Genomic DNA, 19,893 nt, shown 5'->3' with positions numbered 1-19,893 from the left:
AGCGAAGACTCCTGAAACCAACCTGCCCATATAGTTGGTGAGCCTGAGTCTGCAGGATATCAACTGTTACTTCCACCCTCCTAATGAGCACTTGGAGCATGAGGACAAACTGAACAGGTTGCATGCCCTGAAGAATTGGCAGAACCTCTTCTGGGGAGAGGTGAGTCTGCCCATTTCTTCTTTGTTTTCTTGGGACAACAACTGCTTGGCGGGGGGGGGGGGGATTCTCCTTTAATCTCCTTTAATTCTCCATCTTTACACTTTGAGGTAGAAGGCAGCAGGTGTGCTACTGCACAGGAAAACAGGCCTAGGAGGTACATGGTCATTACTTTTATTTCTCTGTCAATGACTGTTAATTTTACAGGATGAAATTTGCCATCACAAGGTATTGTGTTACCTTGTTTATTCATATTTCATGTATTCCTGGGATAGATTTTATATATCTTTTGGGATTGATTTCTCTTCTTGTGTTATGTGTGGGTCTTTTTTAGGGCATGACCTTCTCTTGCTAAAGTGTCTTCTGTCTGATTTTCTGTAGAAGTGAATGCCCATAAGTGGAAACTGAGTTCTGTCAGCTGTTTCTAATTGGGACCTGATTATTTCTTCTAGGATTTTGAATTTTCTATTATTTTTAACAAAGTTTGTGTCCAGTTAATTTGGGTGTAGGTCAAGGTGAGCTGTCTCTTGTCTGGGTTTATTTCAGTGGCAGAATTTATTCCCTGTGAACTTGTACTTGGTCTGTAGATTCCTAGCACTTGCACAGAAAAGGCAGGGAGAAAAAAAGCAACAAGTGAAGCAAAGAACATACAGCATTGAAATAAATACCCAATGCCTACTCCTATATCAATAGTGCTAATTACTCAGAAACAGTAATGGTGAGGTCACCAATTGCCAGCAGCAAAGACAGTAAATAGCTGTGGACAAGAACTGGCATTATAGTAAGCAGCAGGTGTCAACTGTGCCATCCACATAATTAATAAGTGCAACAGCATGAATTGTTGGGGGCAGCAGTTACATGGAGCAAATAGTTCTAAAAGATTATAAAAGTATAGTTCATTAAGAGGAAAGAAAATGTGATAGGAAGGTAAAAAAAACTTTAGATGTTCAAAATGTGAGTGAGAGAACACAGATGTAGCAAGTGAAGGTTATCAGTATGCAGGAGAATAAATAGCACATACAAAAAAAAGAGGGGGGGAAGAAAGAACAAGGGAATTTAGCTGTTATTGTGAGAAGGAGGAAGAGAGAGAAAAACAAGAAACAAGTAAACAAAAACAAAACAAAAATAAAATATCATAACCCTCAAACAAAGCAAGGAAAAATAACTATTAAAAATGTTAGAGATTTGGGGCTGGGGTTGTGGCTGTAGAGGGCTCGCCTAGTTCTCTTGAGGCCCTGGGTTCCATCGTCAGCACCACATAAAAGTCAATAAACAAAACAAAGTTGCTAAAAAATAATTTTCAAAAAAATATGCTAAAGATTTACCCTATGTATGAAGACATGAATGATGTGACTCTACTTTGTGTACAACCAGAGATATGAAAAATTGTGTTCTAAATGTGTAATATGAATTGTAAAGCATTCTGTCATGTAACAAATAAAAACAAAAAAGGAAAATGCTAAAGATGAGAAAAAAGAAGTATGTATGTGTATGTATATATATACTATGAACCAATCAGTATAGCAGGAACACCAAGAAAAAAAGAAGGAAAAATATTCAAGGTACTTAAAATTGTGCGGGAAATATGGAATATCAATGCCTGTTCCCAAGGGTTTCTTTCCATTTCTTGGACTTTTTACCATCTTAGAATGGCCCCTTGTTTTTGTGTTGGCCAAGCAGCTTCTAGTTGGAGTGGCCTTCCACTGAAGCTGGTTCTGATGACTCTCTTCTTTCCATATAATTAGCGTGAGGTAGGAGATAGTGGGAAGAACTGTCCTTTGGCATTTTGTACACAGAGACCATCTGGATGCACTGCCAGGGTGGGGCTGTGGCAGATTTCTATGAGGGATGTTCCATGTGGGGTGCTTACTTCTAAACATGCCTCAGGGGCTTTGCTGGGTGGTGTCTGCTCTGGGGGAGATTAGATCAGCACACCCCTAGGGCCTGGCAGTTGCTGCTCTCTGCTGGGAGTTTGGATCTCAGGAGCCTCCCAAGCATTCCACACATGGGGTGAGGGAGCCAGTCCTCTACCCCCTCTGCTGCCCACCAACACAGCCTTCCCAGGCTGAGTCCCAGAGAGTGTTCACACCTGCTTCCACTGGTCATGAAGTTGGACAGTTGAGGCTAGATACTGAGGAATTAGCAGGAAGCAGGTTTACTGGCTGCTGCTAACTCCATAGTGGGGGCTTTCACCTAAATTCATTTGTCCATCTGAAGCCCAAGTCCAGAATTCTTTAGAACTTTATACCCAGTGTGTAGGGAGAGGGAAGCTCAGAGGCTCCCAATTTGAAGTAGTCTATATAATAAAGTATTTTTTCTTCTTTTACTGGAATGGGTAACTAACCCAGCCCTGAATACCAAAGACACTGAAAAAGTAGTGCTTGGGAAAGGGAGGGTTCTGCTCCCATTTCCCCCACCAGCTGGTTTTCAGGGAACCTAATTAGCACCATTCACTCTTATGTTTTTATTGTAAAGGATTTTCTCTAGGATCTAACTACTCTCCTTTGAAGTGTAAACATCTCTCTGAAGGCTCCCAGCCCAAACCTAGAGGCATTTATTGCACTCTGCTTTCTTTTTTCTTTCTTTATTTTATTTTATTTATTCTAATTTGTTATATAGGACAGCAGAATGCAACTCAATTCATATTACACAAATAGAGCCAAAATTTTCATGTCTCTGGTTGTGCACAAAGTAGAATGGCACCACTCATGTTTTCATACATGTACTTAGGGTAATGATGTCCATCTCATTCCACCATCTTCCTACTCCTATGCCCTCTCCATTCACCTCCCTCCCCTTTGCCCTATCTAAAGTTTATCTATTCCTCCCATGCTGCCCACCCCATCCCCATTATGAAACAGCATCCTTATATCAGAAAGCATTCTGCATTTAGTTTTTTGGGGATTGACTTACTTCACCTACCATTATATTCTCCAACTCCATCCATTTACCTGCAAATGCCATAATTTTCTTCTCTTTTAATGCTGAGTAATATTTCATTGTGTATATTTACCACATTTTCTTTATTCATTCATCTACTGAAGGATATCTATATTGGTCTCACAATTTAGCTACTGTGAATTGTGCTGCTATAAACATTGATGTGGCTGTGTCCCTGTAGTATGCTGATTTTAAGTCCTTTGGGTATTGACTGAGGAGTGAGATAGCTGGGTCAAATGGTGGTTCTATCCCCAGTTTTCCAAGGAATCTCAATATTGCTTTCACTTTTGGATGCATCAATTTGCAATTCCACCAGCAATGTGTGATTGCCTTTTTCCCCACATCCTTGCCAACACTTATTGTTGTTTGTATTTTTTTAATTGTAGATAGATCCAGTCAGTATCTTTATGTATTTATTTTTATGTGGTGCTGAGGATCAAACCCAGTGCCTCATGTATGCAAGGCAGGTGGTCATCCACTGAGCTACAGCCATGGCCCTGTTGTTTGTATACTTAATAGCTGCTATTCTGACTATAGATAGATGAAATTTAATAGCTGCTATTCTGACTGTAGTTAGATGAAATTTTAGAGCGGTTTTGATTTGCATTTTTCTAATTACTAGAGATTTTGAACATTTTTCATATTTGTTGATTGATTGTATTTCATCTTCTGAGAAGTGTCTGTTCAGTTCCTTGGCCCATTTATTGATTGGTTCATTTGGGTTTTTGGGGTGTTAAGATTTTTTACTTCTTTATATATCCTAGAGATTAGTATTCTATCTGATGTGCATGTAGTAAAAATTTTCTCCCATTCTGTAGGCTCTCTATTCACCTCACTGATTGTTTCTTTTGCAGAGAAGAAGCTTTTTAGTTTGAATCTATCCCATTTATATTGATTCTTGATTTTAATTCTTGTGCTATAGGAGTCTGATTAAGGAAGTTGGGGTCTAATCCAATATGATGGAGATTTGGGCCTACTGTTTCTTCTATTAGGTGTAGGGCCTCTGGTTTAATTCCTAGGCCTTTGATCCACTTTGAGTTGAATTTTATGCATGGTGAGAGATAGGGGATTAATTTGTTGCATATGGATTTCCAGTTTTCCCAGCACCATTTGTTGAAGAGGCTATCTTTTCTCCAATATATGTTTTTGATGCCTTTGTCTAATATATGTTTATGGGGGTTTGTCTCTTTTTCTCTGTTCTGTACCATTGGTCTACAAGTCTATGTTGGTGCCAATATCATGCTGTTTTTGTTAATATTGCTCTGTGGTATAGTTTAAGGTCTGATATATTGATGATACCTACTTCACTTTTTTTTGCTAAGGATTTCTTTCGCAATTTTTGGTCTCTTATTTTTCAAATGAATTTCATGACTATTTTTTCTATTTCTATGAGAAATATCATTGGTATTTTGATTGGAATTGCATTAAATCTATATAGTGCTTTTAGTAGTACAGTAATTTTGACAATTTTAATTCTGAATATCCAAGAACAAGGGAGATCTTTCCATCTTCTTAGATGTTCTTTATTTTCTTTCTTTAGTATTCTATAATTTTCACCTTAGAGGTCTTTTACTTCTTTTGTCAAGTTGATTTCTAAGTATTTTATCTTTTTTGAGGCTATTGTAAATGGGGTAATTTTCCTTGTTTCTCTTTCAGAGGATTTGTCACTGATATATAGAAATGCCTTTGATTAATGGGTATTGATTTTATATTCTTGCATAGATGCAAAATTTCTCAATAAAATACTGGCAAATTAAATACAGAATCATATCAAAAAGATAGCTATCTATGCTAAGCCCTAGGCCAACATCATTCTAAATGGAGAAAAATTGAAAGCATTCCCTGTAAAAACTAGAATAAGATAGGGATGCTCTCTTTTACCACTTCTATTTAACATAGTTCTTGAAATACTAGTCAGAACAATTAGAGGAAATAAAGGGATATGGATAGGAAAAGAACTAAAATTAGCATGATTTGCACTCTGCATTTGTAAACACACTTCCTACCTAAAAACTCTTACATACAATCATATATCATTTTGGACTTGAAAATTTATGACACTAGCTGCCCGTAAATGTTGTGCAAAAGTAAGATGTGCTCAGAATCTAGAGTGCTGATCTCTTCAGGGCTCGCAGCCAAATTTAGTTATTGTGAGACAGAGAAACAGGAAGTCTGACTTCACTTGAACCCTTTTGCAGGTATTCTTGCTTATAACCTAAGAACAATTATGGTGAGGGTCTCTGGAATAGCTTAATATTTTCTGTGATGGTGGGGGTGCCACTAGGGTCATATTTGCACTACCAGACTTGAAGGAGAACCCTCCATAATTCTGACTTAACCCCTGGGTACAGTCTTCTCTGTGCCTGTTTTAATCATGTTCTGTGAGGTACATCCTAGGCCACATGGCACGAGCTTCCTGGGACAGTGTGGCAGTGTTAGCTGTGACCTTCCAACTCTGCAGCAGCAGCTGTACAAAGATTGCCTCCAGATGGTTCTGACCAAGTTCTCTGTGGCCAGTTGAAAATCACTGAGCACTTTTCAAATACAGGTTCACAGTGCAGCCTCTGGATCAGCTAGGTTCAGGCAGCTTCTCTGATATATAGGTTTTCTGTTCATTGTGTTTCTCTCTCTGTTTTTCCTCTCCTCTCTGAGGACGAGCACTGCTGCTGCTGCCATAGCCAGCTTGGCTCCAACATATTCTTTCTTATTCTTTGGTCAATGAACCCAAATTTCTGAGTCTCTCTAACACTCTCTGTGATGCTACAAATTCAGTCAATTCCTGCTTTCACTCATGTCACTTGGAAGCAGTGGTCCTGATGCGTGAAACTTGCGTCATGGAGCAACTGGAAATGTAGCTGACTTCCAGTCCACTATCTCCAATCTTCAAAAGTTAACCACTTTAGAAGGTTTTTATTTATTTTTTAAATCTTTTCATGGGCTTTTATGTAACTTACTATGTCTTTAATTCAATGATTATAGACATACCTAAGAACAAGGATCTTCTCTGAAGCTTACTTAACAATAGTCTGCCATTTATGATGGACTCATTTAGTCTAGCATTAAAGTGTGCAAACACAACTGTGAGGTGCGTATTTTTCTTATTCTTCCCTTGCTGTTTGAAAATGGCACTTGGGGTTTAAAAGCACTTGAATTATTTGAAGAACTTTTTTTTACTGTGCAAATGTGGGTCTTGTCATCTTTTGAATAAGCATTCTCAGTTTTCTTTATGATTAACAGGCACACTTGAGACAGACTTCTTTCTTAAGTTGGGTTAGCATTTTCTCTCAGCAGAAGGTTTCTTTTTTTAAAAAAAATATTTAATTTTTGTTATAGATGGGAACAATATCTTTATTTTATTTTTATGAGGTGCTGAGGATAGAACCCAGTGCTTCATGCATGCTAGATGAGCGCTCTACCACTGAGCCATGGTCCCAACCCAATTCCCTTAACTATTAACATCTCATTTGATTAAGAAAGGATTTGAGGGTGCTTTTACTCAATATTGACACAGTTAGAATTCCCTGAAACTTTTTCTTAAAGGAATATAGTAGTATAATAAACATGTGTGTCACTAAGAACATAGTGATTTCAGGCACAAAAATATTTTTAACTTTTAAACTATTTTTTTTTCTAGATCAAGAGATAAATTCTTAGTGTATTTCCCTCAAAAATGAAAATGCCCCAGTATGTAAATACATTTTCCCTTTATATTTACAAATCGCTACTCCTGGAGATAACTGCCAGTTATCAGTTCTGCTTCCTCAGATGTTAAAGTTTGAGCATTAGAGAAGTACTCTGAGACAAGTGTAGTAAGTTTTATTTAAAAAGTAGTAACACAGACTTCTCCTGGGTGGGGAAAGGGGGCCAGCCATAGTTGCTGTCCCAAGAAGTGGGAGTGTCCTACAACTTTTATACATTTTAGATTGTCTTTGTTCTCCTGCCCTTTTTCCCCTTATCTCTCTCCCTTCTGCACACTGAGGAGGCTCAGGAGACACTGGTGTGATGGCCAAAGGTGAGAAGCATATGGGCAGAGAGAAGGGCCAAATGGAGTGATCCAGGCAGGTAGCAGCTCAGGGGCATTAATTAGCAACTCCCTAGCTGCTCAGGGGTTGCTTCATTAACAGCATTCTGGGAGGGGCAGTATAGGCAGGTGATCTTGGTAATCAAAGGGCTCTGGAGGCATTAACAATCCAAGGGTGGTCTCCAATCTCCCAGACCCAAACTAGCCTCCATTTTTGCTGTCCATCTTGTCTATACTGACTGCCTGTCTTTAATTCTTGCTTCACTGGGAGTTCCTATTAATTGCCCACCCATCCCACACCTGTTTCTTCCAGATAATTCTGAGTGTTTATGTATTTAAATATCTCACCCCAGGAAAGCTTCCTTTTCCCTTCTGTCAACTTAGTTAAGCATTATAATTCCTTGTGTGGTTTCCTTGTGGGACATCTTTTTTTAAGAGAGGCTGTCAGGGTGGGGTCACATGGACTTGGTATCTGATGAATCTTGGTGTTGATATAAGCTCTTATTCTACTGGTTTTCTATAACAAAAGGTCAAAAGTAGGTGCCTTATAATCAGAGACATTTGTTTCTCTTTATCCTGGATGGGAAGTCCAAGTTCAAGGCTCCATCAGATTCTGTCTGGTCAGGTGGCACATTTTCACTGTGTCCTCATGTGGCAGAAGGGAAGAGGGTGTCTCTAAATTCTGTGTTATGAGGACCTTAGTTGCATTTCTGAAGTCTCTGCTGTTATGATCTAATCCCCTCGCAAAGTCCCCACCTCCCAAGGCCCTCACCTTAGGGGTAGGATTTCAGCATATAAATCTTGGAATGGGGGACCCAGACTTTCAGACTATAATAGAATCTTCACCCACTCATCAAAGATGGATTGAATGTCTGCCATGGGAGAGGCTCTGATCCAGATGTTGAGGGACAGTGGTGGCCAGGGTAGGGTGTCTGTTCTCCTAGAGCTCATGGTGGCATGAAAGGGATGGTTAGCAAAGATAACAGAGCCAGCCACAGTGCTGTGTTGTTGTGTTGCAGTGCCCATGGTGGAGCTGAGGTGGCCAGGCAGTCCTTTCTCACTGATTGTTGCCATCATACAGGAAGGACTTTGGCCATGTGATTGAGTGTAGAGGGATGGAAAAGGGTACTTTCTCAAAGGAGACATTGGGTCTTCATAGAAGGAAGGTGCACCCCTCCTCCCCTCCACATTTATTGTAGGTCCCAGGGAAGTTTCCAGAGTCCCTCCCAGGTCCACCTTTAGACTTTTGACTGACAGAAGGATGGCATCAGACTTCCAAGTCCCATTGCACATGGCAAGGTTTCAGGGCAAGTCTAGGTCAAATTTGCCCTTGCTGACTGGTTCTAATTGGAACCATAAAATCTCTAAGAATCTGTTCTTACAGATGTTATGATTAGGTGAAATTATCCTAATCTCCTGGAGTTCTAGGATCTGGTCTGTGTAAGGGTCATAAAACTTTCCCTCCAGATAACCGTGTTCTTCCTATAGGTATTTTGGGGTTGCATTTTTTCCTGCAAATAACAAGTATCTTGTTGAGGAGTGTAATGTTCCTGTTGACTTAAGCCAGGTAGGGTTGCAGGTAAATTGCTTGGTAAAAGAATGCCTGTAGGGGTCAGCACAGTAGTCCAGATTATAGAATTCCTCCTATAATCTCATGGTGCCACTACTCACATCTATCCGTCTGTTGCCTATCAGTTACTGACTGGACTGCTCTCTACATCTGAATAATTCTCTCCATCTGAATAATACTTAATACTTAATTAGTAAGTAACCAAAGACTGATAAAATGGACTATATGGCATCAGCATCATTTAAGGTAATAAAATTATAGAATCAAAAACCTACGGGAATTTGCAAAAACATGTAACCTGTACAAAAGATAAAGGTCCAGTTTTTAAAACACATTGAGTGTTATAAATGTATAAGAAAAGGAAATATTACCTGATAGAAAAATTGTCAACAGTCAGAAACATCAGTCCAAGAATAATAAATAATAAAAATTCAACAGAGCAAATAAAGAAATGCAAAGTGAAATAATAAATAAGGGCATATTTCTTAGTAGGTTGGTACAGATAAAAATTTGAATAATACCCATCATTGGAGAAAATGTTCAGTAACGTATTCTCATGTGAAATGTAAATTGATGAAATTCAAAAAGCCAGACAAACCTTTCTCTGATGAGTACTATAAAATTTAGGTATCTTCTTTTAACTTTTGGGAATTTTGCTTTAAAAATGTGTCCTACAGACATATTTGTACAAATGTGAAAAGGACATTGACTGTAAAATTGTTTGCATATAGGATAAAATTATCCTAACAACACAGTTATATATCATTATAGTACACTTATATAGTACAATACTGTGTTATTGAAAACTGAGATGAAGCTGTCATTTGGAAAATTGAATGCAACAGTAAGTAGTTGCTCTTCTTAGTGTGACAACCTATGACTTGATGTTAAGTGGCAAATAAAAAGCAAAGGCTTATTATATGTGGATTAACATTCTGATCACATGAAAGTAAAACTATGCAGATGGGACGGTGGCACAGCCTCTGATCCCAGCTGCTTGGGAGGCTGAGGCAGGATCACAAGTTCAAACCCAGCCTCAACAAATTAGCAAGGCTCTGAGCAAGATCCTGTCTCAAACGAAAATTAAAAGGGCCGGGGATATGGCTCAATGGTTAAGCATCTTGGGTTTAATCCCTACATTACATCTCCCTACAGGAGGTGATAGAACCACATACCAGAACCAGCCCAGAATCATCAGAATGGCTTTCTGAGTGCCCCCAAATACTATTAATTGGAATGAGCTTCCTCTTTGCCTCCCTTTCTGCTGCCACTTGCTCAAGACCCAGAAGTTCCTCCAAAACCATCCTGCCATGTGGGAGTCTAACAGGTGTCCTGCTGCCTTCTGGCTGTGGGGAGATGAGCTAATGATCAAAGAGGATGAAACACATGAAATAATAAAACAAATAAAATGGGGACAAATGCAGTAAGAAGGGATGTTGAGAGAGACAAACAGAATGCCTTTAGTTTAGGAATCCTACCACCACCTGAGATATCTGAGAATGCATATAACTCTTCTAGACAACATATATAATTTGAACCTTGACCCACATTATATGATGGAAGAGAAGGAAGTCATGAATAACAACAATATTTTTTAATTTGTAAAAAACATAAAACTATGGGGACTATTGAATAGGGGTTTTCAAAAAAATTTAAATGCTATGAGTATATATGGTTTCCTAACTTGAGGGGCTACTGAGGTTGATTCTCTTGCCTCTAAGAAAACATATTTTTCTTCGATTACAGAAGACTGGAGTCCTTATAGGCTGTGTCAGGGCGCTTTCTCCCAGGTAGGGAGGAGACCACCCGCTTTCTGAACCAGTGGATGATGGACCTGATGTTCAGACATGATGTGGTTTCTGAGTGGATAGGCATGTCCCCCTCCATTGACTGCCCTGATGAGACTGAGAGGGCTTCTTCAGTGACTGTCTCCTGGCTTATCATCTGAGAAGAGAATGAGGATGAGTTAGAAATGTGTAGTGTCAGCAGCAATGAAGTCAATGTTTGCTCATTTATGGAAATCTATTTTTTTTTTCTTAACCAAAATAGCCCGAATGTAAATGTGAACTATAAGTACTCATTAATCATTAGAAACACACACACACACACACACACACACACGTTTTAAAAGAATTATTATTCATCCTTCTCTTTGTTCCTCCCCCTCTCGTCTCTCTCAGTGCTCCTTGGCATTTTCCTTATACCTTTCCCATACCTCCTTTCTTAGCTGCCTTCCTTCTTTCATTGCTCATCTCTTGGCATACTCGGTTCCACCTCTGCTTCACAGCAGGTAGAATGACTGAATCCAAGCTGTCAAACCTGGCACCCCCACTGGGCCTATCCCTAGCTGAAATCTAGCAGCTCCATGCTCACCTCATCATCTTCATCTTCATCTTCATCTTCATCATAGACTCTGTTGTCTTCATCTTCATCATAATCATCTTCATCATCATCATCATCTTTGTCTTCATCATAGTCTCCATTGTCATGGTCTTCATCGTCATTGTAATCATCTTCATCTTCATTGTCATCATCATCATCATCATCATCATCATCATCATCATCTTTCAGATCATCTGGAAATACCTTTAGGTATCTCATTAGAACCTCCATTTTCCAGAGAATCTTCCTCATCCTCCCCTTTGGGTACTTGTCCATCCACTGGTAGTCTCTGTGTAGATCGAGAGTAGCTAGTGCGTCTTCATAGTGGGAGCCCAGATAAACATCCACAACATGGACAATAGGTAGTCCACAAAGCTGCTCTGACTCATGGATTTGTTCTCGTATCCCTATGGTCATACTTTCACTTTCAGTCAGCTGTCCCTCTTGGACAGGAGGGAGGGAGTAGCAGAAAGAAGCCTCAGAAGTAGAGTCTTCAGAGGAGCTACTGTCCTTCCAGTCAGTTCTGTCCTTATAGGGGCAATAGCCTCCAGAGAGGCTCAGGTTTGGTTTGCAGTTAGAAATACAGTCGTCTTTGTCAGTGCAGTTGCTGTGGTAGAATGTATCTTCCATTGTGCACAGATCCAAGTTCTGCTTCAATCTGCAAACTTCCAAAGGAAACAAAAAACTTGTTATAAGGTATTGGGAAGAGAGTCATGCACTTTAGCAATAATTCCCATTCCTTTTTTCATTCATAACTAACCCACTTTGTCAGAAGTGGGTCCTGTGTTTGTGTTCTCCAGTGAAGGGGAGAAGAGGCAGACCTTTCTCTTTCTATTGTATTGTATAATATGAGCACCTCTACCTGTTTCCACTTACACTTTTTCAAGATATTTGAAAGATAGTTCAAGATATTTGATATTATATTTCAAACTGAATACAATTTTAAAAATTCAGGAAAGTATAAAGTTGAAAATAAATGCCACTCTCATGCCATGATCCAGAGGAAATATGTGATATTTGTAAAAGAATCTGGTGGATTTCCTCATAATCTTTCCTTTTTCTTCATACACACATAATTGTATTAACATACATTGTACATATATACACACATTCATATACATGTGGAGTCACATCAGTAGAGAGATTATTATATATGACAGCACAGCCAGCAGGAAACACACATGTAACCATTGTGCATTTTTTCTTAATATTTTTTTAGTTGTTGGTAAACCTTTATTTATTTTATTTATTTATATGTGGTGCTAAAAATTGAACCCAGTGCCTCACACATGCAAGGCAAGTGAGATACCATTGAGCCACATCCCCAGTTCCCATTGTGTCATTCTTAATCCTATTCTTATTAATGCTATATCAGTGGTCACTTATTAATGAGCATTTAGTTTTGTATTCACTGATCCTTAGATTACTAAGACCTTTAATAATTTTCTTATTATTAATATTAGTCAATACCTCTTTATCAATCAATGTCTTGACTCTCTCTCTCTCTTTACATTCCTATTTTTTGGATCAGTGGTCCAAAGCTCACAAATATGTTAATGTCTTATTAAGACATTTTGTTACTACTAAATTTCTTTCTCTAGAAAGTAGAGTTGTTTAAGTGTCCATTCTCCCATCATATGATGGCATCTTTATTCCAGCATTTTCATTTATGCCACAGCATGTGTGGCAAATTATGAGCAGAATATCTCTTTTTTTTTCCTCTATCCTCTCTCTTTCTCTCTTACACACACACACACACACACACTCTCACATTGAAGATCAGTCACGCTGAGCTCTGATTGCTGCCCCCACAAAGTGATGCTGCCAAATCCAGTGGCATAAGTCGAAGTCCTTCAGATCCTTCTTCCCAGTGGCTTAAACATCCAACTGTTAGAAGTCTGTGTTCTGAGACTGTTTGCTACCATGGCAACAGAGGAACCTGTTGCTATATGTGTGGAAAGAGTAAAGGGATATAGAAAACCAAAGGACCTAGGCCTTTATTTTCAGTCAGTTTTTGCATCACTGTGACCAAAATACATGATAAGAACAACTTAGTGGCAGTACAGTTTATTTAGGGATCCAATTTTCATAGGTCTCAGTATATGGTATGGCAACTTCTCTGTTCTGGGTTCACGTTGAGGCAGCACATCATGAGGACAGGGCCCAGGGTAGGAGATGTGCTCAAATGATGATGGGTTAAGAAGCTGAACAGAAAGGAAGGAACTGCAGGAAGAATAGCAATTTCAGGACACAGCTTTAGCAACCTACCACCTCCAGCCCTGTCCCACTTGCCTACAGTGACAACTCAGTTCGATTGATTAGGTTATAGATCTCATAATCTACTTATTTTCCTCTGAATATTATTGCATTAGCTTGAACTTCTAAGGGACACCTCATATCCAAACCATAATATTCTGCCCCTAGTCCCTAATGGCTATAAATATAATAATGGTATAAAAAGTATAAATATATTTATATTTTATAACAGTATAAAAAGCCATTAGTCCCTTTACAAGAGTTCCATACTCTTAGCAGATCCAGCACTGCCCAAATAGTCCTGTTCAAGTCCAAAGTTGCCTCTGAGACTCAAGGCAAGATCTTGACCATGAGCACTGGTAAAATAAAAAAACAAGTTTCCTAAGTCCAATATACAGTGGCACAGAATAAATATTCTCTTTCAAAAAGGGAGGAATATGATTGTGGCAGAAAGAAGGATTGTGGAAAAATTAACACCAAAATCCAATATTTAAAACTGGTCCCCTGTTCCTGAGAAAATCATCTGGAATACATGGTTCTGAGATATTATTTCAAAAGGGCTGTGTCATCCTTTCCCCTTTAACCTAGCTGGTTGCATGCTCAAGGGCCATATGCATTGATGCACATTTATAACTCAGTCTGGCTGGGAGAGTCTCAGGTCTGCACAATGATTGGATTTCTATAAGCTGTTTGCATTTCACTGTCCTTTATTCAGCTACCAAAACATATGGTTCAAATATCAACTGTAAATTCATGAAGCACCCCCAGCCTCATTCCTCCAAATAGGTAGATGCTAGATTCATGGTTTGTGTGTGAAATAAGCTACCACCTTCTTTTGCTTTTCTCTTGTCTTCAGAGTTTGTGTTTAGTCTGCAAAGAGAAGGGGAAGGTGAGAACAATGGTCTATAACAATTTGGAATTTGACCTGGATATATAATATGTGTTTCAGGTGGACAATGAAAAAATTAGATTTATGAGCTGCTGTGTAGGAGACCTCAGATGCCATAGACACAGATACTCACAGTTTGTATAGTGTGGCTGTGGTTCTCTATCATACATTTTTTCTGATGTTCACAAAATTAATCTGTGAGATACTGGCAAGCAGGCATGATTTTCTAAAGATGTCTGAAAGTGACTTTGATGGAATCTCTGTAAATACTCATTTTACACAATTCAAGTATGAAACAAACAGGACTGATGGCTGCTTTTTTAATGACAGAAGAGACCAATTTCTGCAGTGTTTTAGGCAGCTTTTACATTGCTATGACCAAAATTCTTCACAAGATCAACTTAGAGGAGGGAAAACTTATTTGGGACTCACAATTTCAGAGATCTCAGTTCACAGATGGCAGATACCTTGCTCTGGGTCCAAGGTAAGGAACAGGAGAAAGGCCCATGGATGCCTCATTTAATTTATTGAATATGTGGATCCTCTCTATGCTAGCAACAGAGTACATTGTAGAGGATTGTAAATTCTGATGACCATATGTCTAACTGGGATCTGCCACTCTCTGTCACTACCCAGTATCCCTATCCCTATCCCTAGAGAGCATAGAATTCTCTCTCCTTAGCCCAGGAAGTGATCAAAATTGAAAATGTGAAGTGAGTTTTCTACTGAACTATGTATTACTTTTGCACCATTTTACAATGTGGACCATCCATAATAAAAAGTACTTTTTTACAATAATAATTTTTGACTAATTACCAATATTGCCTGCATTTCACATTCTCACTTAATAAATGTTTAGGTATTAGTTAGTTTTTCAACATGAATAAAATTATTTCAGCAAACTAGCATTCCATAAGAGATTTATTATGTTATTGTATTTAACATAGTTCTTTAACACCTCTATATTCTTATTCCATAGAAGACTGAAAGCAGTCATGTTGAGAAATCACATATCTTCTATGTTTTGTATAACATGCAACAGTATAGTATCAGATGTAAAGGGATTCAAAATGTTGTAGATAATGACCTACAAGCCACTGTGTTAGAGTTGTGGTTTGATCAGGTTTGTATTTGTTGTGCCAAATATAGGGCCTGATGCATTCCCATCAGTATTTCTGAAATAAATAAGGAAAAAAGTGATGAAAGAGGAAGAGAAGTATTAGTCTTCAAGGCCACCTAGCCAGAAATAAAAGATCAGTTTAAGGTATCATAAGCTTGTTCTTCATTTAGAAAAGGGCCTTTGTCTACCCTTTTGATGCACATTTTAAAGTTACCATCGTACTTTGGAGGTGAGAGGAGCACTCTGAGACATCTGATGGTGATTGCCATGCCACTTTGAATGTGTTTTCTCTATGTTTTGAAAAAAGAATAGTTTTATTGTATTTTTTTGATTATAAAATTAAAACATCTCACTGGGTACAGTGGTGCATTCTTATAATCTCAATGACTTAGGAGGCTAGAAGGATTGCAAGCTAAGGTCAGCCTCAGCAACTTACCAAGACCCTGTCTCAAAAAAAAAAAAAGATATAAAGGGCTGGAGATGTAGCCCTGTGTTAAAAATGCCCCTGGATTTAATCACCATTACCCCCCTCCCCAAATTAATATATTTTCATTATATAAAGTTAGATAATGAAATAAGATGAGAGCTACTTTTAAATTTACACCCATTGATACTATATATGAGTTGGGGAGAAGAAAAGGCTTTCTATTTTATTCTGTAATCTTGCTTCTTACTCTAGACGAGACAACAACTTTTATTTGTCTTTTTGTCTTTGGGAAGAGGAATTTCAAGGGACATATTTACGTCTGGCCACACAGTCTAAGCATGGTGCCTCCTGCTCTTGATTTGAAGGTGACAGGTAGGCAGTAGCCTCAGATTCCAGCTCTTAGCTCCCCAGAGCTGCCAGATGGTTAATAGTGATTTTCCTTATGGGCAAGTCTTCCTCCTTTTAAATATTACATTGTTAAAAATCTCACCAACCCTCAGTAAGCACTTGTGCTGTTTCTGACCCATCTTAAGGGTATAAGGGCAGAATTTATTTAAAAAAAATTACTGGGCTTGCTTTGGGATAATTGAATCAGTTTAATTTTTACTTTAAAATTTTAAGTTAAGTATAAATACTACGTTGAAAGAGACAAAAGTCATGTAGGAATTTCATACAAGAAGGGTTCTTTGGTGAAGGATTGTAGAAAATGCTAGATCAAGCAAAGTTAGAATAGATAATTTCAAGTTATCTGAGTCTTTAGAATGCCTTGTGACTCTCCAAAGTGGGAAGGAGAGATGTAGGAAAAAAACAACATGGTTTCCAAACTTCCTAGCCATTGCCCTCCCACCCAGTGTTCCATGTGACATTCAGTTACTTTCTTCTGTATACTTGCTGTTACATCTCCTGGTGTTTTATGCTGCATGTTCAGGAGACCTAAAGTGTTCCTATTACTCTAGAGAAATGAAATAATTTACCTCATTGCTAATAAAAGCAGTGGATATCAGAACCCAATTGAGGAAGCTCCTAGGCTGCTGTTTTTCAATCCCCTCATTATTACTTCCCTATGTGGGATGCTGCTCTCTGGAATTTATTCCCTTTAATGAGTAGAAGTTTTTTTTTTTTTTTTTTTTCAGTCCCATTAATAAATATCAAGTCATTTTTCCTGTCAGTTTTCTCCGTGTGTGTGCATTTGCAAATGAAACATGAAGATAGTCAGTTTGAAGATTTTGATTAGCTTACCTTGCTGTTTGAACTGGAAACCTGTATCAATGTGAAATCATCTTCTTTTGCAGCGGCTCTAATTACAGGAAATTGTAAAAACAGCTCAATTTTCTGGTTCCTTTGACTGGCTGATCAACAGACTGGAAAGACTAGAAGCTTCCACTAGTATGTTTTCCCGTTCTCTTCTTAATGAGAGGTATTTTTCCTGTTTTCTCTTGCTCTATGCCCTTGGAAGACAAACTGATGTTCTATGTTTTCTTCTTTTAATTGGTAAAGATTCTAATTTGTTGGTTGGATCATTAGTATTATTTTTAATCATTTCTGAATACCAATTGAACAGTATCCTTCCTGTCCATTTCCACTTTTAAAAGAAGTCGTGTTATGAGTCCAGAAAGCCACTGCAGAGCTGGAGTTCTCATTCTTTCCCGTGACTCTAAAGGACTTGAGAAGCAGAAAGATGGGGAGGGGATTCTTTTTTCCACTTTTGATCAAAAAATTATTTTGATAGTTTTGTGGGGAGAATTATTTGGATAGTTTCCCAAATTACATAGCACAACATTTCAATTAAGAGGAATTTAGTAAATATTAATGAACACTCTGTGTAATGGGAAAGTAATTACTAGCAACCTGATCCATGCATCTTTAATTGGCTAGTTTTATTCTGGTGTATTGGGGACTTTTCCATGTTGCCAGTCTGGCTAGGATGGGAACTGGAAGAAGGAAGGGGCAGAGCACTCACTAGGTTCTCTAGTCTAGGGGATTGGATGTCAAAACCTGAGATATGGAGACACATGGAAAGAAAATTATGAGATCCAGGGAATGAGGTCACCTAGAAGGTCTGATGATCCCTACCACCCATCTTTTTTTTTATCTTCCTTTTCCTTTAATTCATCTCCCTTTCACTCCACTGTTACATTCTGTACATTCTGTACCTACAATTGAAGACAGGTGACATTGCTAATTAATAATTACCTCCAGCTTTAAACGGCAGTAGGCAGACCCCTCACCTCTATTTCTACAAAGCAGTAATACCTTCTCAGCATTCACATTACCCTGAGCAATTTCTAGAGTCCTTGGAAGTACTTCCAGTCATTTTCCCACTGTCTCATGGATCTTGGTTCCTGTCATTCCTGTTGCTCATAGAAATAAGCAGATGCAAGGGGAAGAAAGCTAAGCGGGAGCTTCTGCCTCCAGCCTGGGAGATGGAGAAGGCTGTGGGAGTGGCAGGTGCTCCAGAACCTCCCCTGTGGGGCCAGTGGCTTGGCACACACAGCTTAGTTTGTCCCGACTATGGAAATGTTTTTCCTAAGTCTCTTCCAACTTGGTTTTCTGTCGATATTGGGACCACGGACAGTCAGTCTTAGAAAGTTAAACTGCAAACCTAGCCGTGAAACCAGAAGGCATTAAGCTGTGAGGGAGGTGTCCATTGTCTCATTTAGCTCCTTCTGAGAATTTTTAGTTTTAGAAGCTGAAAAACACAATTCTCAAAATCTGAGTGTCACATAGGACTCGGGATGCCTGGCTGTCCCTTTCTGGTCTTTGCTTTACAAAGAAAGCATTCCTTGAGGACAAACAGCTTCTTCCTTGACTCTGCCTTCAAAAAAGATGCATAAAAGCTGCACACAGTGGATGGGAGAGTCACAGAATGGAAGGAATGGGGTCATGATGGCACCAGTGTGCTGTGGACTTTACCGCCCCTTCTGATGTTTGTCAGAGATCTAGATGTTCCTTCTCCTTCTAAAAACACTATGCTAAACACCATGTTTGCAGAATTCTTCTTAGGATATATTGTGTCTACTACAAGCAACTTTGTGAGAATCTAATTGAAGTTATTGAGGTCCAGATTTCTTCATTAATCAGCACTATGTGCCAGGTAGTGTTTTATGTGCCTTATAAATACTAATTATTTAATTCTCATGATGACTTTATGGGTAGGTGCCATTATTTCCCCCAGATCTGTGATGAGGAAACTACAGATGAGGCTCAGGGAAATTTAATAACTGGACAAAGATAGCCAGCCCTTGGGTCCTGACAATCTGGTGCCACTTTCCTTGATCTCAACTGTCCTGTGACATTTTTTTTTTTTGTTGAGTATGACACTATGAATGGAGATAAAAGTATGTACAATTATACTGATAAAGTATTCTCTTGTGTTCTGGTTCAGCTTTCTTTTTCTATGTTATCACACAAACTCAAGTTTCTAAGTAACCCTCATGGCCTTCTCTTGATCTTGTTTTCCTTGATCTTCTTGGTGCATTCTTAAATGCCTAAATTATATTTGCTTATATAAATACCACTTGTGAGAAATGATCAGAAGCCCCAAAGTGAAGACCTAAGGAAAAAAGGGGGGTGTAATGAAATCATTTATAGCAGAAGTGGCAGTGGAAACTATAGGGAGACACAATGGAGTCACCAAGGGACGTTTTAAAAAATTTTATTGCAAATGGAGAAATTATAATTCCATATATTTATGGGATAAAAAATGATAATACATATGCACAAGAGAAAGTATTCATTCAAGCTAATAAATATATCCATAATCTCAAATACTTTTTCTTGTGGTGATAACCTTTGAAACTTACTCTGAGATTTTGAAATATATCCTATTATTACCATATTGTATTCATCATATTGTACAATAGATCTCACATACCTAATTCCTCTTGTCTAACTGGAAAAAGTTCCAGTTTTCCATGGCTTGAGTCCCATTGGAAGTTGACCTTGAAATAAGGTTCAAGTGCAAGGTTTTTGGGACATGAGAACATGAGATAGGCAAAGGGCCTAAGAGACTGTGTTAAGGAGTGAGTCACCATAGTGTGTGATGGGGGCTTCTTTTCACCAGGGAAAGAAGAAATCATGTGCCTTAGTCTTCCCACTCAATGGGCTGGGGTATTAAGTTGTGCTACTCCC

The sequence above is a fragment of the Marmota monax genome, unplaced genomic scaffold, assembly GCF_021218885.2.
Source record: "Marmota monax isolate L192 unplaced genomic scaffold, Marmota_monax_Labrador192_F-V1.1 WCK01_AAM20220418_F8-fsc00678, whole genome shotgun sequence".
In the NCBI taxonomy this organism is placed as follows: domain Eukaryota; kingdom Metazoa; phylum Chordata; class Mammalia; order Rodentia; family Sciuridae; genus Marmota; species Marmota monax.
This window is presented reverse-complemented; position numbering follows the sequence as displayed.